Genomic DNA, 18,479 nt, shown 5'->3' with positions numbered 1-18,479 from the left:
AGGTGGAGCAGAACACTACAGCTCAGGTTGACTTTAAACATGAAATTAATCAGCAGTCCATAGAAACTCGCGAGCTACAACGTGTTCTTAGTGAAAGTCAGGACATAATTAGAGGAGACCTCGATAGGCACGTCAACGGAAGTAGAGATCTACATAAGCCGATGATGTCAGATCAAGCTGAGCTTAGGGTCGATCTGAAGACAGAGGTAGAAGAGGATATAAGGAATTTAGGTATGACTCGGGAAGAAACGCCTAGGAGTATTGAGGAGGTACAAGCAGACTTGAAGGAACTGAGTGAAAATATAAGGGCGGATGCGAAAGAATTGAAGGAGAAGTTAGAAATAGTGAATGTTAAACCGGACACTACACTGGAACAGCTAGATGACATCCGGTCTCTCAAATCAGCGTCAGAAGTAACTACGCATGTGGAAAACCAAGTGAATGTCGTAAACCACATCCAAGAGAGTAGACCGGAAAGGGATGTTTCGCGGGCAGTCATACAAGAGAATAATGGGCAACGATTTGAAACCATACTAAATCAGGATAGTAAGAACGTGGAACAGCCTAGCTACCTGTACGGAAAGTGGAATAGACGCCGTGATCCATGTAGGAGGAACCAGAGTCGATGTCGGGAAAATTCTTACAAAAGACGTAGACGCCGTTGTGGAAATGAAGCCGATAGAAGGTGGAATAATTACAAATCCAGACATTCTGATCTATGGCTTGGGTCTGAAGAGGAAAAAGCAAAACCTAAACGATTTGTTGCCAGTAAGAAGAAGAGACCTAAGAAAAGTAGAAGTGATGAACGTTCAGACGAGGATGCCAGTGTTGACGATTATAGTCCGTCAAGAAAGGCTCAAGCAAATGCGAAGAAGTGTAAGCCTGCTACTAAAATGAAGATGAGGATGATGAAGAAGATGTGTAAACCAGCTGCTAAAATGAAGATGAGGATGATGATGAAGAAGAAGAAGGATCAGCCAGCTGCTAAAATGAAGAAGATGAGGAGAATGATGAAGAAGAAGAACGGTAATCCACCTGCAAAAATGAAGAAAGTCAGTGACAACGATAGTAATGAGGACAGGGATTTGAACCCAGAAACTTCGCATTTTGATGTGAATGCAAGTTCGTCGAGAAGTTGGAAGGACAAACCACCTAACTTCCAATAAGTCAACTACAATTCACTGGAGATCTACCCCGCAACCCCGAACTCCCCAAGCAACCAAGAAATACCAGGAAGCTGAAGGCATCAACCAGTATCCGTACACCAGAAGATGAACAACTGCATAAGAGAGAGGAAAGGAATTTACGTTCAAAGGTCATGTTTCATCAGACGTCAAAATTAGAAATTTCGCCATCTATAGTATTTTAAAGGAAATTCCTTGTCACTGTGCGAAAGGAATTCGTGTCTTGGGGGAAATATGAACCCATGACCTTTGTGCCCTAAGAACATTATGCATAATGTAACAATTAAACTAAAAGTTGGATTCTTGATAGCATGGATTTGACACGTGACGAGGGGGTGATTACCTTCGGTCCCACGCTCTGGGGTACGTGACGTCAACCACACGTGTCGACGGCGGAAGAATCTCAAGTCATTTTTATGTACTATTTCAAAGCGCGTGTACATGGCGTGACCACGCCAAGTCAAAAAAATATAGTGCCTATCAAAGGGGGTCAATCATCTCACAAATCGAACACGTAAAAGTTTTAAATGTCCGTGAACACTACCGCCAGAAATGTAGCAAGCATGTAGTCACTTTCAAAACTCTTGAAATTGCAGTTTAGGTAAGTCAGAAAATTTATAGAAATTTTCTTGGCGGCAAAGGGAGAGATCCGAGGAGAGGGGGTAACTGCTATAAATATGAAGGGACGCCATGACGAAGTCTCCTTCTCCGGCATTTGTGAACCAAAGCGGACGAATAATTGTTGAGCTGCTCTGCGAAATCAAACCAACGAAAGTAGACTGAGTTCAACTGCAGATTTTAGCCATTGCGGCTAAGTCTTGACTTCATGAGGAGATAGTTTTCTTGAGTGAAGTAATTGTACCAGATAGGACGGTCAAAGTACTGAATAAATTCTAATGTGATTAAGTAATTCGTGTGCGTAAATAACTATAGTCCATCGTGTGCACTCAACAAACAAGTGAAGGGTATTTTTCTTTTTTTAATGCTTTATTCCAGGAAACCTGAAGAAAATTAATAATGAACTGTGAAGCCATGAATGTAAAAATGGCTAAACAAAATGCCAGGATCACAGGTGAGCCCTACGACGAACACTGGCGTGACGACATGAGGTAGGTGACTTTCCATCTTACTACCTCTTATATCTTGTCTCGTGATTTCTTGTAATTGAATGGGGATATACGACGCAGTGGTCACCCCTAGTAAGTTTTGTAAATGTGAGAGTACGACTAAAAGAGTCATTTGTTTTATTTTCCACTTGGATAAAAGTTTGAAGTCTTGCGAGTGCCGTATAATGTTGTAAAAAGTTATTGAATAGGGTTCCGAAGTGATATCACGTCCAATGTAGATCGTCATCCGTGTGAGTGTACTGCCTATATTTTGTGATGTCAAATTAAGATGTTCATTCGACGTAAAATTCTTCTGTCTGCAATTTGACGTTAATAATAATAATCCATGGTCACTCATTTTCAATCGAGTGGAAGCGCGCTGTCGGGTGAGAACCTAGGGTGATGAATTTGGTCACGGAGAGAAACGTTTTTTTTAATGCCCATTTTAAACTGTGTCTGACTGACAATAGAAGATCTAGTAGAATGTTTCAGTCATTTCTCGTAAAAATCAAGTTATTAAATACGATATCATTTATGCGAAGTTATTCATGATTAATGCATTGTGCGATATTAGACGTCGGGATTTCTAGTTAGGATTTTATTTCAGTTCTTTGTCGATGATAATTGTGGAACTGGGAAACAGAGGTTAGTTTTGTGAATCAGGTTGGACCTGTCATTGAAGCCGGGACACGGAAGCCCGAGGAATGTTTTATATGAGTTGAGATGAGATGTGCGAATCAGGTTAGAGTCCTGTCATTTGAAGCCGGGACATGATAGCCCGAGGAATATTTTATAATGTTGAGAATGGAAAGAAATTCATAGAAATCCATAGCGGTAATAATTGGCGACGCGTATAATTAGTGTGGGCATCTTGAAGCATAATCTGTGCATTTTGTTGGTTAGAATATCGTATTTGTTTAATTATGTCGTCAGAGTTTAAAGGGAGCATTTTGAGAAGTCAGTCATCTGTGAATAAACCAGGTGTTTCGTGTAACTGCCAAGCGAGCTTGGGGGAATGAGAGGCCTCAGCTATGAGAACGGGAAAGGAGTGGAGTTGAGATTGTACTGTAATTCTCGGCCAGGGGAAACGTTAAAATGCTGGATTTAGTTGAAATTCACAGCCGGTAATGATCTGAGTATTGTAAAATACTGTAATTGGGGACGTAATGAACATTTGAAATCACGAACTTTGAGTATAAGGAACAGAGTAACCCAATTTCAGGGTTGTCCAAAATATAGAGCGATGGTCGTGATGATCGGTTTGTCTGTGAGGGGTGTGCAAAATTCATAATGGTATGACGAGATATGACATCGTAATTATATGGCGAGTTGTTTGGTTTGTACGTAGATTATTAGGATATCCAAGTGTTAATAACGGTTAGGACTAGATTAGATTTTTAAGCGTGATATCACGAGACAGGATATATATAGCTGGACATGAATTATGTAAAATTCTTTTCCAGCCAGATAAACATCGCAATATTGAATTTACATCACAGCTGCGTAGGAATTTGTGAAGAAACCAGAGTCCGCGGAGATAAAATTTACTGTTCGTTAATATTTCGTTAAATCATTTGAATTTATTTAATTATTAAATTCAGTGAAACCGCATTTGAAATAACTTTAATCAAGCGAATAACTTGGAGATGCATTCTGGAAATTTTAGTTTGTTGTCTGGGGAATATTAAAATATAAAGTAAAGATTAAAGGGACATATCCGAAGGAAATGGATTTTACTGCCACTAAGTTTGTGAGCATTGCTATTGTTGTAATTATTGAACTTTGATTGATTGAGCAGTGAATGTGCTGGGGATAGTAAAGTGGAACTTTGGTCATAAACCGATGTAACTTAATTGTGTTTAGCCTTCAGCCTAGAAACTTGGATGGTCAGGGGGTCATCAACCTCAGTGACTTAGATTAGGGCCATATGCCATTGTAGCATAATTTCCTTGCGGTCATCATCCACAATGACTTTAAAGTAACTTAGGAGAGTAGATGTCGGTCCATGACATAGACGCAGGTCACATCGATTCAATTAAGGGTCCATGCCGTAGAACCACTGTGTGGCACACACCGATTGGACGGCCTTAATTATTCCCAGAGTCCAGAGTTCGTGTTACGAGGGCTGGACCATAACGAATCACTATGATGGTACATGTGGTCTCACATGGAAGCCGAATTTAAGGATTTCCAGACTTTCCTTTCTTAAATGATTAATAATTGAGATAATGGTTTCTAGTAAGAATGCCCATCAGGCAGTTACGTTAAAGTCTCACACCAGTGTTCTGACGTTTATGTAAAAATGATTGTGGTGTCCAGTGGACACAATTGACTTCTATGATACCATTGACATGCTTCAGAATTTTCCTGAATAAATAGGAATCTTTTAAACAGACCTTTCATTCCAGCAGATAGATTAGAATTAATGAACCCTACCTTTACCTCAGCAAGTGACGAAGAACCCGAAACGACCCAAGAGACAGATCTCATGAACTTTGCTGATAGGTAAGGAAGGTAGGTATCCCTCAATATGGACCTAAAGGGTTCAATATCATATTGTCTGTGGCGTAGTTGGGCCAACCAGTCGACAACTTGATGGTCCATTTCCTGTTAGCAAGCTCGATTTCCTGTTTAGAAGCATCTCTTAAATACATCAGTTTTCGCGCTCAATACATACTGTACTGTTGGGAGAACAGAAGAATGCCTATCCTCGGTGAGACATGGGGAGAAGGGATTTTCGCTGCCATAGCAATCACGCTACTACCCAGGCGACTTATTTTTATCCTCAGGTAGCAGCCTTTGGCGCTGTCATTTGCAATCCAGCCGTCTCTGCGTTCATTGCCATTACATTATTCCGCGTTCATTTGTATTTCTTACTTCGTTTTGTATTATTTATCCGTTGTTATAGCTGTTGTCCTTTATTTCCTTTTTTATTTCTGTATGAGAAATTGTTTGGTAAAGACTCTGTAATGTCTGTCGTTTCCAAGAAGGGAAAGACGACTCACAGTGAAGTGAGAGAAGTGATAAAGAACATCGTAAACCATTGTGATGACGAATTTAAAGAAGGAAAATTCACTTACTTGATGATGATAATAATAATAATAAGAAGAAGAGAAGATGAAGAAGAAGAAGAAGAAGAAGAAGAAGAAAAATGACGTCAGATAGCAGATAGGGACCCTCTTCGGAGGCAGCCCTACCCAGGGAGTGGCGCCCCTGCCTATGCGAGTCCCAGAGCACACTGACCCGGTGTGTATCATCTGGTAAGGGTCCCAGCTCAGGGTTACGAGTGAAGACCTCAACGGAATTTACAGTGGAGAAGTTGCTTCGGAACGATGGAGATTGCGGAAGAGGCAGCCCAGTACTCAGGGAATTGTATGAGTACACTATTTATCAGCAGCGTTTGTCTCCCATGTTAGGGGCGGCTGTAAGGTGCTCGGTCAACGGTCTCGAAGGCGGAAGAGGAATCTTAACTCCCAACGGCAATGAGAGCGGAAGAACCTAGTGGAGTAAACCACGAAAAAATAATCATTTCGGAATAACAATCCGATCTTACTTTGGAAGCTAATTCCTTCCTTCACAAATCACAACTTCATTGTCGCTGAAAGAAAGCACTACCCCAGGTGGCAGCTCGGCAGAGAAATCCACCATTGCACTATGCAATGCACCGCGTGTGGCCTCCGAAGGGGCCTGTTGCAGGTCTTTCGAGTTGATGCGTTATAGGCGACCCGCGCATCTGTGAGGATGGGGGCCTATCTATGATAATTCTCATCATGAAAACGTCTCATACACCCAGCCCCCGAGCCATCGGAATGCAGTTCGCAAATTTCCTGATGTCTTTTTTAATATTTCTAATAACGTGTTATATGCTTCACTCCTACAGTCCTTATTTGCATGCTGTTTGCACACCATGTCCCACAAACATGTGTATCCTTTATAACACTCCAGTAGTTCAATAGAAATAATTCTACTTTCCTCGTCAGCTTGTGATGCCATTATAACACGTCAAGAAAAAAGAACCAAAGATACAGTATGTATTGAGCACGCAAAATGGTGTGTTCAAAAGATGCTTCTAAACAGGAAATCGTGCATCAACTGTCGCTTGCTAACAGAAAATGGATCATCAAGTTGTCGGCCGGTGGGCCCAACTACGTTACATTACGATACGGTGGGTGATGTGGTGGTGTAATCAGAGGTTGGATGGACTCACCAGCCCAACCTGTTCGACCATCGGTATGGTCGCACAACAGGCCTACAGACTGCACGAATTGTCGGGTTGGTCAGACAGTTGGAGAGTGTGTAAGGGCCTTAACTATTTCAATAAACGTGTGCGAGTGTTTTTTTTTCCTTTGTAACAACCATTTTGTTGCCCACATTTTCCTTTTCCTTCTTGATTGATTATTTTGGATAAAACTGATTGCTGTTAAGGCACTTTCAGTTTTAGGAAATTTAGATAGAGTCGGAGGACTACAGTTTGTTCCGCTCTGTTCCACGGTATTGCGAAATTGCGCGTTTCAGTCGGGCAATGTGTAGCTTCGCTCCCGACTGGTTGTACAGACTGTCGGCCTGACAAGTTGCACAGTGCTAACATATCCTCGCAAACTTCGGTCAGACAAGTTCAAATTTATGCTCGTGTGTTCTAAAGATAGATTATATGACTTCGTAGATTTAGAATGAAAGTGTAGTGAGTCAACAGTCTGTAACCATCTTTCAAGTAGACGATTGATACTGAACATTGAAATATAGATCCCGGGCCTAGTACAAGCAAAGGCAATCCTACGCTTTCATACAGCCCACGGATAAGTGAACAGATTTTTACTGAACTTGTAAACGATTCGAATTCTGATCTTCATGAAAGTGATTGCGAAGAAGAAAATGAAGTTTTTGAATCCTCACATGATGATGAATTTGATCAGATTCATCACCAGAAGAATCGTTCACAAAAAGGCGAAGGGATGTGGGATTCACGGGAACACAATGAAAACAAAACATTGCTCCTGTGAACAGGCCCGCTATTTTCTGGCACACCAGGACTGAATGCTAATAACCTTGGTATTTCTGTGGAATCTTCACCTCTAGATTTCTTAGTTTTTACAGTAATGTATTTAATGTTATCCGGGTGGAAACTAACAGAAATGCCCTACATCAAACAAATCTAAAGAAGCAAGGAGGTCCTTTGAAACCAAAATCAGTGTATGCGCAGTGGAAACCGGTAGCATTGAATGAACTAAAGTCATTTTTGCAGTAGTGATTCATATGTGTTTGGTTCGTAAACCTTTTCTCCGGGACTACTGGAGCACAACACCAATTCAAAAAATTCTAAATTATGTCGGCGCAGAGTAGAGCCCCATCTTGAACCGCCCGGGCGCATAGTGTTAATTCAATTTTTTATTTTTCTATTTAATTCTATTTTTAAACCTGTATACTTTTTCAGCTTCATAGGACTCCCATGGATTGGAAGGAAGTAAGCTCAAAATTTGACACTGTTTGGAATTTCCCCCATTGTGTTGGCGATCTCGATGGCAAGTACGTTGTATTGCAGGCGATGGACTGCCTCAGACTTTGAAATATTATTGAGTTATACCTTCACAACCGTCATGAATTCTTCTGCTTCCTCGCTGGCCCAAGTGGGAGAGCTGGCATATTCGATCTCTGGTTCAGTCCGGTGGTATCTGCACTATCGAAATTGAGAGTGTTATAAACCGTGTTTTATATTGTAAATCCATTCTGTTTGTACACTACAGTACCGTTAATCCGAACCCCGTTAATCCGAAAGTCTGGTTAATCCGAACTGAAATACTCAAAAAAAATTCTCCTTATTGAAATGAAAGAAAATATTATAGAATGAAGATTGCATTGTATTAGTCATATTTTACTAGAATAACTTAATGTAAACATAATTACACATCATAAACCATCAATCACTAGTCGTTTATCTTTACACAGTATGTTAGTTTCTTGTGCCGTAGTAATTGGGACCTACTCGAAGATGCAGTGTTAAACCAGCGTCTCATAAACATCACATCAGTGGGCGTAGCAGCGGAGTGTTACTCGACGTAGCGTACGGCAAGTTCTAAGGCGGTCGCGGCATCTGAATGTGACACTAGTTGTTCATTGTGGTCTTCTTCGTCGTCACTCTGTTCCTCATCAACTCCAGATTCTTTCTCCACCATAGCTACAATTTCCAGGACTGTTTATAATTGATGACAGTCAGCTTCCATCCACTCGCTAATGTCATTTTCATTGTCGTTTACTCCTCTACGGGTTCTTAACTACCCTACTGTAATTTTATACAGTATTTTATTAATGCAACTGCTAAAGAATGGACATTTCAAATTACAGTATGTGCTGTACTGTATTGTAGAAAATATTTTCCTCAGACGTTTTAGGAGCTGGCCTTCCGACCCCAACTTGGCACGTTCGATCCTGGCGCAGTCCGGTCGTATTTGAAGATGCTCAAATACGCCAGCCTTATGTAAGTAGATTTACTGGCACGTAAAAGGACTCTTGCAGGAGAAAACCCTGGCACCTAGGCTTCTCCGGAAACCGTAAAAGTAGTTAGCGGGACGTAAAAACAATAATATTATTGGTAGAAAATATTTTCCGGTTAATCCGAAAATTTCGTAATCCGAACAGACTCTGGTCCCAATTAGTTCGGATTAACGAGACTCTACTGTATATAATTTAGTCGTACCGGTATATGAAAAGTATAACGAAAAATGAGCACGGTCAAGCAACGTAAGTTAGACATTGGACACTGAATGATAATGAAAAGAAAATCCTCAGCCTGTTTCCACTCATTCGACTGGGTTAGGAATGGAATGAAGCCCCATCTAGCGGCGAGGATAGGAATTGTGCCGGCTGCCGAAGCCTGTCGCACTCCTTTGGGGCAATGATTAATGAATGACAGATGAAACGAAATGGTACTGGAGAGTGTTGCTAGAATGAAAGATGACAGGGATAACCGGAGTACCCGGAGAAAAACCTGTCCCACCTCCGCTTTGTCCAGCACAAATCTCACATGGCGTGACGAGGATTAGAACCGCGGAACTCAGCGGTGAGAGGCCGGTGTACCACGGAGGCTTGGGCACTGAATGTTGTTTACAAGATTTGTTCGAACTGTCGTCCATCACATTCAGTGCAGGCCGTGACCTTAATTATTTTGATGAGTGTGGAAAAGGGAAAACACAGAAAACCATTTTCGGGGCTGCCGACAATTGGGGTTCAAAACCATGATTTCCCGAATGCAAGCCCACAGCTACACGCGCGCACCGAGCAATCAACAAGTACAGTATAACTTAGGTTTGAGCGCTTTGTCAATGAATGAATGAACCCGAGAACTGCGTGAGACCATCAGTTTCTGTCCACATGCAGTTGTGAAGCTGACTACAGTTACCATATGCACGTTTCATGACGGGCACAAACCAATAGATCAACAGATAAAGAAAAAGCACTGAGCGAGTTGTCCACCCGGTTCGGGTCGTGTTGCTGTGTAACGGGAGACGTTGGTTCGAACCACACCGTCGGCAGCCCTGAAGATGATTTTCCGTGTTTTCCTTCTTCACACCAACCAAATAGCGGGGTTGTAAGACTGCGGCGCAACCTCTCCATTCCTAGCGCTTTTCCATCCCATCGTCACCCAGAACATTGTATTTATACTTCTGAAATTATGTTCTTCCTGTCCTTGATTTCTACTCCCCCATTTGGTCATCCACTGCCCCCACAAATGTCAATAAATGTAACCGCGTTTTTTCATTCTTTGCGTACATTTTCAGCGTCCATAATGCTGTTTGCGACAGTTTAGTACCAAATAGCCTACATTCTGTCATACTTAAACATCTTGAGTCCGGAGTAATCGTCCGCAGTACACAGATCTCTGCTCCCTTCATAGAATTGTTAACGGTACCCTTAATTGCACATCTTCGTTATCTCATTTCTCGTTGTATGTTCATCCTCGTAAAACCCGAAATAAGTCACCACACTATGTTCCACATGTGTGCCTAACACTCCAGCAAGAACAAATACGCTACACGAAATTGGTATCTTCATTCCTTATCACTTATTCAAAACCAAACTTAAATGTACTAATTAACAAGTAAGCTCTCGATTCTTTGCTCACAACCCGCCCAGAACCTTACAAATTATATGGAAATGCTATACCTGTTTTCCATTGTATCTTATTTAATTTCTAAGAGAACTCGTTACTGTTACATCCCAAGGCACATCTTCAATTCATACTACACATCACACGACAAACCAACACGGAAACACGCAACAGTGAATACATTCCTCCACCTACGGTTGGCGTCAGGAAAAGCTGTAAAACAAGACTAAATCGATTCAGAGTGACGACTCCAGGTGATTGGGAAAAGACCATGAATAATAATAATAAAACGAACAAGAAGAACATATTTTTCGTAATGAAATCAATGTAAAATGGTGTACTTCGTACCTCTATTCGACTATTACTATGTATAAAGAGTATTCAGATCGAAGTCCGGTTTGATCATCGACAACTCCACCATTAGCTGTCATAGATGGCCAACGCGTCACTGAAGAGGCATACTAGGAAAATGAGGAGTGAGAAAGTTTCCGTTGCTTTCCTCGCCGAGCCAGCTATTGCTATTACATGTCAGTCTGCCAAGTCCACTGAAATGCGTGCTCCAACCGATCCTATGAGCTGACATTTTCACATAATTCATAACAGGGACTGGCTACATAAGGAATGACACTACTAGCATCGCTCATACCTCAGTCACTTTCATACCGCCAAAGCCAAGGATGAGACTGAGGCAGGTCAATGAAAGTAACAAAATTGATTTAGTTGATACCAGTAAACATAGTACACTGTAAAAACTATATCCCGCCAGCAAAGGAAGCGATTATAACAAAATAAATTTATTTAACGTATTTATTGATTTATTTACTTATTTATTTAAAATAAGTTAAAAAAACGTTTGTGTGAGTTTAAATAGCAACGAAAACTGAGTTAAAAGCTGTCAATAAAATACATGGAATTACACTTTCTAAACACTCTACCCTATTCTGTAGGCTACAGATGCACGATCAACCCGCAGCTATTCGCTCTTAAATCTTTTCTGGTTGGAATCCTGTAGCTGCGCTCATATGCCATGACCTTTTCCCATCAGTACAAACTTGGAACGTTCTGACTGCTATGGAATTCTTTTGAATCACAATGACTGATATGCATAAACGTCGAGCAGTTACTGCTGGTATCTCTACTCGTCACTGGAAAGAGGGGGAAGGGAGTTCACTCAGTGAGATATGCGGAAGAAATAGTTGTAGCAAACAAGTCCATACTCGTAGTGTCCAGCGACTTGAAAGAACTTCGGCTCACAAGGACTATCCAGCACAATTTACCGTCTTGCAGTTAGTTCCATTCGGTTTTCAAAGCGCAGAAAATAGCACCAGGGAAATTATATTTTATCTGACACCGACTTTTGGCATTCTGTACAGCTTGGTTTGGTGGTTTTCCATTTTCACACCAGGCTGTACCTTAATTAAGGCCACGGCCACTTTCTTCCCAATCCTAGCCCTTTCCTATCCCATCGTCGTCATAAGACCTATCTGTGTCGGTGCGACGTAAAGCCAATAGCAGCTTGGTTTGTAGTTGGGAACTAATTACAGTCATTTGCTTTAAATTCAGTTGCCATCGTGCTGCTTGGGTCATCAGTCCATAGACCGGTTTGATGCAACTCTGTCCTCTACTAACCTTTTCATTTCTACCCAACTACTAAATCCTAGTCCGACTAGTTGGCTGAACGGTCAGCGTACTGGCCTTCGGTTCAGGGGGTCCCGGGTTTGATTCCCGGCCGGGTCGGGGATTTTAACCTTAATTGGTTAATTCCAATGGCACGGGGGCTGGGTGTATGTGTTGTCCTCATCATCATTTCATCCTCATCACGACGCGCAGGTCAAATAGAAAAACCTGCACCTGGCGAGCCGAACCCGTCCTGGGATATCTCGCCACTAAAAGCCATTCGACATTTCATTTCACAAACTCCTACATCTTCTTTGATTTATTTATCGTATTCAAGTCTTGGTCTACCCTTACCTTCCTTACACCGTACACTTCCCTCAAAAGCTAACTGAACAAATCCTGGGTGTCTCAAGATACAGTATGTTCTAACATTCTTTCTCTTTTCTTCCGGTTAAAACGTTTTTCTCTCATCAACTCCATTCGCTATCTCTTCAGTCGTGATCCGACTGATCTCAGTTTCAGCATTCTTGTGCAACAACATATTTGAAAAGATTCTATTCTGTTTCCTTCTATGCTAGATATTGTCCAGTTTTACTTCCATGCAATGCCATGCTCCACACAAAAATATTTCCTACAGGCCTATGTATATCAGTGTTTGAAATGGGGCAATTATTTGCCTCAAAAAGGCCTAAGCTTTCGCTAGAATGCATTTTATGTCCTCCCTTACTTCTGCTGTCGTTAAGTATTCTTCTTCTTCTTAATCTGTTTACCCTCCAAGGTTGGCTTTTCCCTCGGACTGAGCGAGGGAACCCACCTCTATCGCCTCAAGGGCAGTGTCCTAGAGCGTGATTCTGGAGGGAGGACGACAAGTACCTCGCCCAGGCGGCCTCACCTGCTATGCTGAACAGGGGTCTTGGTGGGGGAGGGGAAGATTGGAAGGGATAGACAAGGAAGAGGAAAGGAAGCGGCCGTGGCCTTAAGTTAGGTACCATCTCGGCATTTGCCTGGAGGAGAAGTGGGAAACCACGGAAGATCACTTCCAGGATGGCTGAGGTGGGAATCGAACCCACCTCTACTCAGTTGACCTCCCGAGGCTGAGTGGACCCCGTTCCAGCCCTCGTACCACTTTTCAAGTTTCGTGGCAGAGCCGGGAGTCGAACCCGGGCCTCCGGGGGTGGCAGATAATTACACTAACCACTACACCACAGAGGCGGTCTGTTCAGTATTCTACTACCCAAATAACGATATTCATCTACTTCCTTTAAGACTGTACCTAATGTTTCCTGCATCACCTGCTTTCTTTCGATTGCATTCCATTACTTATCTATGTTTTGGAGTTAATTATTCTCATCTTGTACTTCTTGTCCAAGACTGCATCCATACGAAAAATTCTTCAGATTTCCTGTAGATTCTGATAAAATAATGTCATCGGCAGCAAATTTCAGTTTTGATTCAATCTCGTTGAATTGGATTCCTTTTCAAAATGTCCCTTTGATTTCTTTTACCCTCTGTTTTTCAGTATATAAATAATGAAAGAAAAGGGGAGGGGCATACTGTACCCCTGCCTTACTCCTTTCTAGATTTCTGCATCTATTTAATAACCCCGCATTCTTATCACTGTAGATTGTTAATTGCTTTTTAAATTACAAATTGTAGATAATCCCCCTTTCTCGTTATTTGATACAATCACCTTCAGAATCTCGAATAGCTTGGTCCTAGCAACGTAATCAAGTGCCTTTTCTAGATCTAAAAATGCAATGTACGTGGGCTTGTCTTTTTTAATTTGATCCTCTGAAATCAGATGTAAAGTCCAAACTGCTTCGCGTCTTCCTATATTTCTTCCGAAGTCAAACCGATCTTTTCCCAACTCAGCTGTCTCCATTCTTCTGTAAATAATAGAAAACAGCCCCCATGTCACTACAGCTCTGATGGACCTTAGGCCCGGTTTCTTCAACTCTGTGTTAAATTTTACTTAACAGATGTTAACTAACAATTGTTATTAATTTAACACTTCGTTTAAAAGTACCCTGTTTCACGAACACATTTCCAAAATTTGTTACGAAAGCCAAATTAACACATTTCCGTGAGATTTCTGAACGCATTTGGCAGTGATCGTCTTTTGATTCTTTACATAAAGCGCTCCTAGTGGTGTGTTAAAGTATTATTTTGTCACACAGACCCATGGTTGACATTATTATAGGTTATGGTTAGTGGAGACCGCTAAGACGTTAACATGTCAAGTAAGAGGCAACAAAACGTTATTATGATGAATGCGAGACAAATATTTTTATAGTTTTAATTTAAAATTATGCGAGTGTGCTTAAAAAGTGAAATAACGGCCTGTTATATCACAACATTTGATATAGCCTATTCTTGTAGGAGTGCAATCTAAGGCTCCTACATCACCGGGAAAATGTGATAATTGATATGTTTTGAATGATTTTCGGGCATTATTTTATTGCGGGGAAAATAATGTATGCCTTGTTAATGCTGCAACGGCACCAGGAATTCTTTGCAGGATTCTACACACTCTTTTCATGCACTCGTGATCATAGTCGCCTACAATTACATGAACAGTGTCTCAAGCATGAATATCTAACAAGTAGAGGCCAGACCCTGCGGTCAACCGATTTCACCGAGCTTCAATGTACCTATGGGGAGACACTCAACAGTAACTCGTGTATAAGGGGTTAAGTCACTACGCTTTCGTTTTCGAAAAAAATGAGGTCAGATGTCATTACACAAAATCCGCTTCGGACAAAGTGGAGGTGATAGAACACTAGAAGGCGAACGAATTTTACTTAAACATGTCAGTTCCGCAACCTAATAATTTCTGAAAAATTGATGAATCCCCGATTCCAATGCAAAGCATATATACTTGGGAGTTACATCACAGGTCCGCCTCTGTGGTGTAGTGGTTAGTGTGATTAGCTGCCACCCCCGGAGGCCCGGGTTCGATTACCGGGTCTGCCACGAAATTTGAAAAGTGGTACGAGGGCTGGAACGGGGTCCACTCAGCCTCGGGAGGTCAACTGAGTAGAGGTGGGTTCGATTCCCACCTCAGTCATCCTGGAAGTGGTTTTCCGTGGTTTCCCACTTCTCCTCCAGGCAAATGCCGTGATGGTACCTAACTTCAGGCCACGGCCGCTTCCTTCCCTCTTCTTTGTCTATCTCTTCCAAACTTCCCGTCCCCAACCAAGGTCCCTGTTCAGCATAGCAGGTGAGGCCACCTGGGCGAGGTACTGGTCATCTTCCCCAGTTGTATCCCCAACCCAATATCTCACCCTCCAAGACACTGCCCTTGAGGCGGTAGAGGTGGGATCCCTCGCTGAGTGCGAGGGAAAAACCAACCCTGGAGGGTAAACAGATTAAGAAAGAAAGAAAGAGTTCGAGTCTCGTCGAAGCTATAATTGTTGTACAAAATAAATTAATATTTGAGGGAACGTTATTTAAAACAAAAACATTACGCAAATTGCAGTACACTTTATTTTCTACCTGAAATTAATATAGGCCTAAACGTTCTCCAGTTACTGCTGGATCTCTTTCTCTGTATAGGCTATATATATATATATTAATTTGAGGTAGAAAATAAAGTTCCATTGCAATTTTTTTCTTTCTTCTTTCTTAATCTGTTTACCCTCCAGGGTTGGTTTTTCCCTCGGACTCAACGAGGGATCCCACCTCTACTGCCTCAAGGGCAGTGTCCTGGAGCATGAGACTTTGGGTCGGGGATACAACTGGGGAGGATGACCAGTACCTCGCCCAGGCGGCCTCACCTGCTATGCTCAACAGGGGCCTTGCGGTGGATGGGAAGATGGGAAGGGATAGACAAGGAAGAGGGAAGGAAGCGGCCGTGGCCTTAAGTTAGGTACCATCCCGGCATTTGCCTGGAGGAGAAGTGGGAAACCACGGAAAACAACTTACAGGGTGGCTGAGGTGGGAATGGAACTCACCTCTACTCAGTTGTCCTCGCGAGGCTGAGTGGACCCCGTTCCAGCCCTTGTACCACTTTTCAAATTTCGTGGCAGAGCCGGGAATCGAACCCGGGCCTCCGGGGGTGGCAGCTAATCACACTAACCACTACACCACAGGGGCGGACTCCACTGCAGTTTGATTATTATTTTTATTCGCATTTTTACCTGTACCTTCACATTCCCTGAAATAATAATTTAATTTGTATTAAAAAAGCATGCCTACGGCCATAGTCGAACTCAGGTCATCGCGGTTCGCAGACAAGTACGACCACTACTCGGCCACTACTCCACTTGTGTGTGTTGCAGGTCTTCAAGTATCTACGCGGTGCATTAGTTCGGTGGATTCATACATTTTTTGGTAATTATTAGGTTTCGGACCTGACAAGTTTAAGTAAAATGTGTTCGCATGTGGTCCGAAGCGGATCCTGCCTCACGACATTTGTCCTCATTTTTTTCTTCGAAAACGAAAGAGTATTGACCTTATACACGAGTTACTCTTGAGTGTCACCCAACAGGTACATTAAGCTCGTTGAAATCGATTGGGTCCGCCTCTGTGGTGTAGTGGTTAGTGTGATTAACTGCCATCCCCGGAGGCCCGGGTTCGATTCCCGGCTCTGCCACGAAATTTGAACCGGACGAGTTCACACCAGGGAAATGCTGGGGCTGTACTTTAATTAAGGCCACGGTCGCTTCCTTCCCATTCCTAGGCCTTCCCTGTCCCATCGTCGCCATAAAACCTAACTGTGTCGGTGCGACGTAAAGCAACTAGAAAAAAAAAAACGAAATTTGAAAACTGGTACGTGGGCGGAACGAGGACCTCTCAGCCTCGGGAGGTCAAATGAGTAGAGGTGGGTTCGAGTTCGATTCCCACCTCAGCCATCATAGAAGTGGTTTTCCGTGGTTTCCCACTTCTCCTTCAGGCAAATGCCGGGTTGGTACCTAACGTAAGGCCACGGCCGCTTCCTTCTCTCTTCCTTGTCTATCCCTTCCAAACTTTTCTTCCCCCCACAAGGCCCTTGTTCAGCAAAGCAGGTGAGGCCGCCTGGGCGAGGTACTGGTCATTCTCCCCAGTTGTATCCCCCGACCCAATGTCTCACGCTCCAGGACACTGCCTTTGCGGTGGTAGAGGTGGGATCCCTCGTTGAGTCCGAGGGAAAAACCAACCCTGGAGGGTAAACAGATTAAGAAGAAGAAGAAGAAATCGATTGGACGCAGGGTCTCAACCCTCCTTGTAAAGTCTATAAGCAACTGCTGCACTGGAGAGAGTGATAAGTTTCAGTCTGTTGGAAACTCTAACCTATTTTCAATATCGTCTAGTACCTTGTTCATTATGGCTTTGGTAATTAGAAATCTTTCTTCTGACAACTCTAAAAAGTCGTTATTTCTTAGTATGGATCGTCCTTTGCCATCTTCATTTTATAAATAGTCTTCATACAGGAGTAAAGCTTCAAACTTACGTCTTCTACATGCCTCCATTTTGAAATTTTAGCAGCTGTTAGGTTTAACACAGGAATGCTGCCAGGTTAATTTAACACAGGTATTAATAATTTGTTAGAGTTAACAATTCTTGATGAGACGACCATTTTGTTAAATTATGTGTTAAGTCTCCTTAACAGCAGAGTTAACATTTAACATTCGTTGAAGTAACTGGGCCTTAGCCAAACAAGCGACCTCTGATCAGACCGAAGGCCTACAGATTACGAGGTGATGCGTAAACAGCGTAACAGATCCTGTCGGCGTTATTTTTTGCTTTGTAGACCGGGGCCGCTATCTCGCCACCCGATAGTTCCTCAATTGTTCTCATTTAGGCTGATTGGACCTCGAACCAGCCTTCAGATACAGGTAAAGATTCCCGACCTGGCCTGGAATCGAACCCGGGGCCTGTGGGTGAGGGGCAGGCTCAATCGCGGGGCCGGTTCTGTAAATAACGTGTGTTAACATTTTTAAAGCGTGAGATACTATACCAATGGTGCGGTGGTTTCCACACTTGCTTGCACTTGCTTTCTTAGGAATAGGTATACATTCTTTTTGAGAGTGTTGTTGAATTGGTCCGATGATTATAGGAATTTGGAGATCAACCAATTAGTGTGGTCGAACTGGTCCGACGCTAAAATATCAACATCAAGGATCGAAGAAGCCTTACCGTCCGCTCACATATTATACCAACTGTCCCAGTAAAATGACACAGGACAATATTTTAAATATACGTAGAGGCCTTTCGGGCTTGTCTAATAACTTATAACTTCTTCCTTGGATCGAAAAAGCTTTATTGTTCTCTCATATTATTATACCAACTGTACCAATAAAATTACACAGGACAATTTAGTAAATATATTTAGTGGCCCTTCGGCCCCATCAAATAACGTATTAATGTAGCGGCTTTTAGGTCAACTTTTGAATATTTAAATCCCTCAAAAACTACTAATTTCAAGCCCCTGTCACTTAACATGGAAACCATTGTACACTGCTGCACTGAGACTGTCGGATAACTGACAAG

Source organism: Anabrus simplex, chromosome 2 (genome assembly GCF_040414725.1).
Source record: "Anabrus simplex isolate iqAnaSimp1 chromosome 2, ASM4041472v1, whole genome shotgun sequence".
NCBI classification, from domain to species: domain Eukaryota; kingdom Metazoa; phylum Arthropoda; class Insecta; order Orthoptera; family Tettigoniidae; genus Anabrus; species Anabrus simplex.
This window is presented reverse-complemented; position numbering follows the sequence as displayed.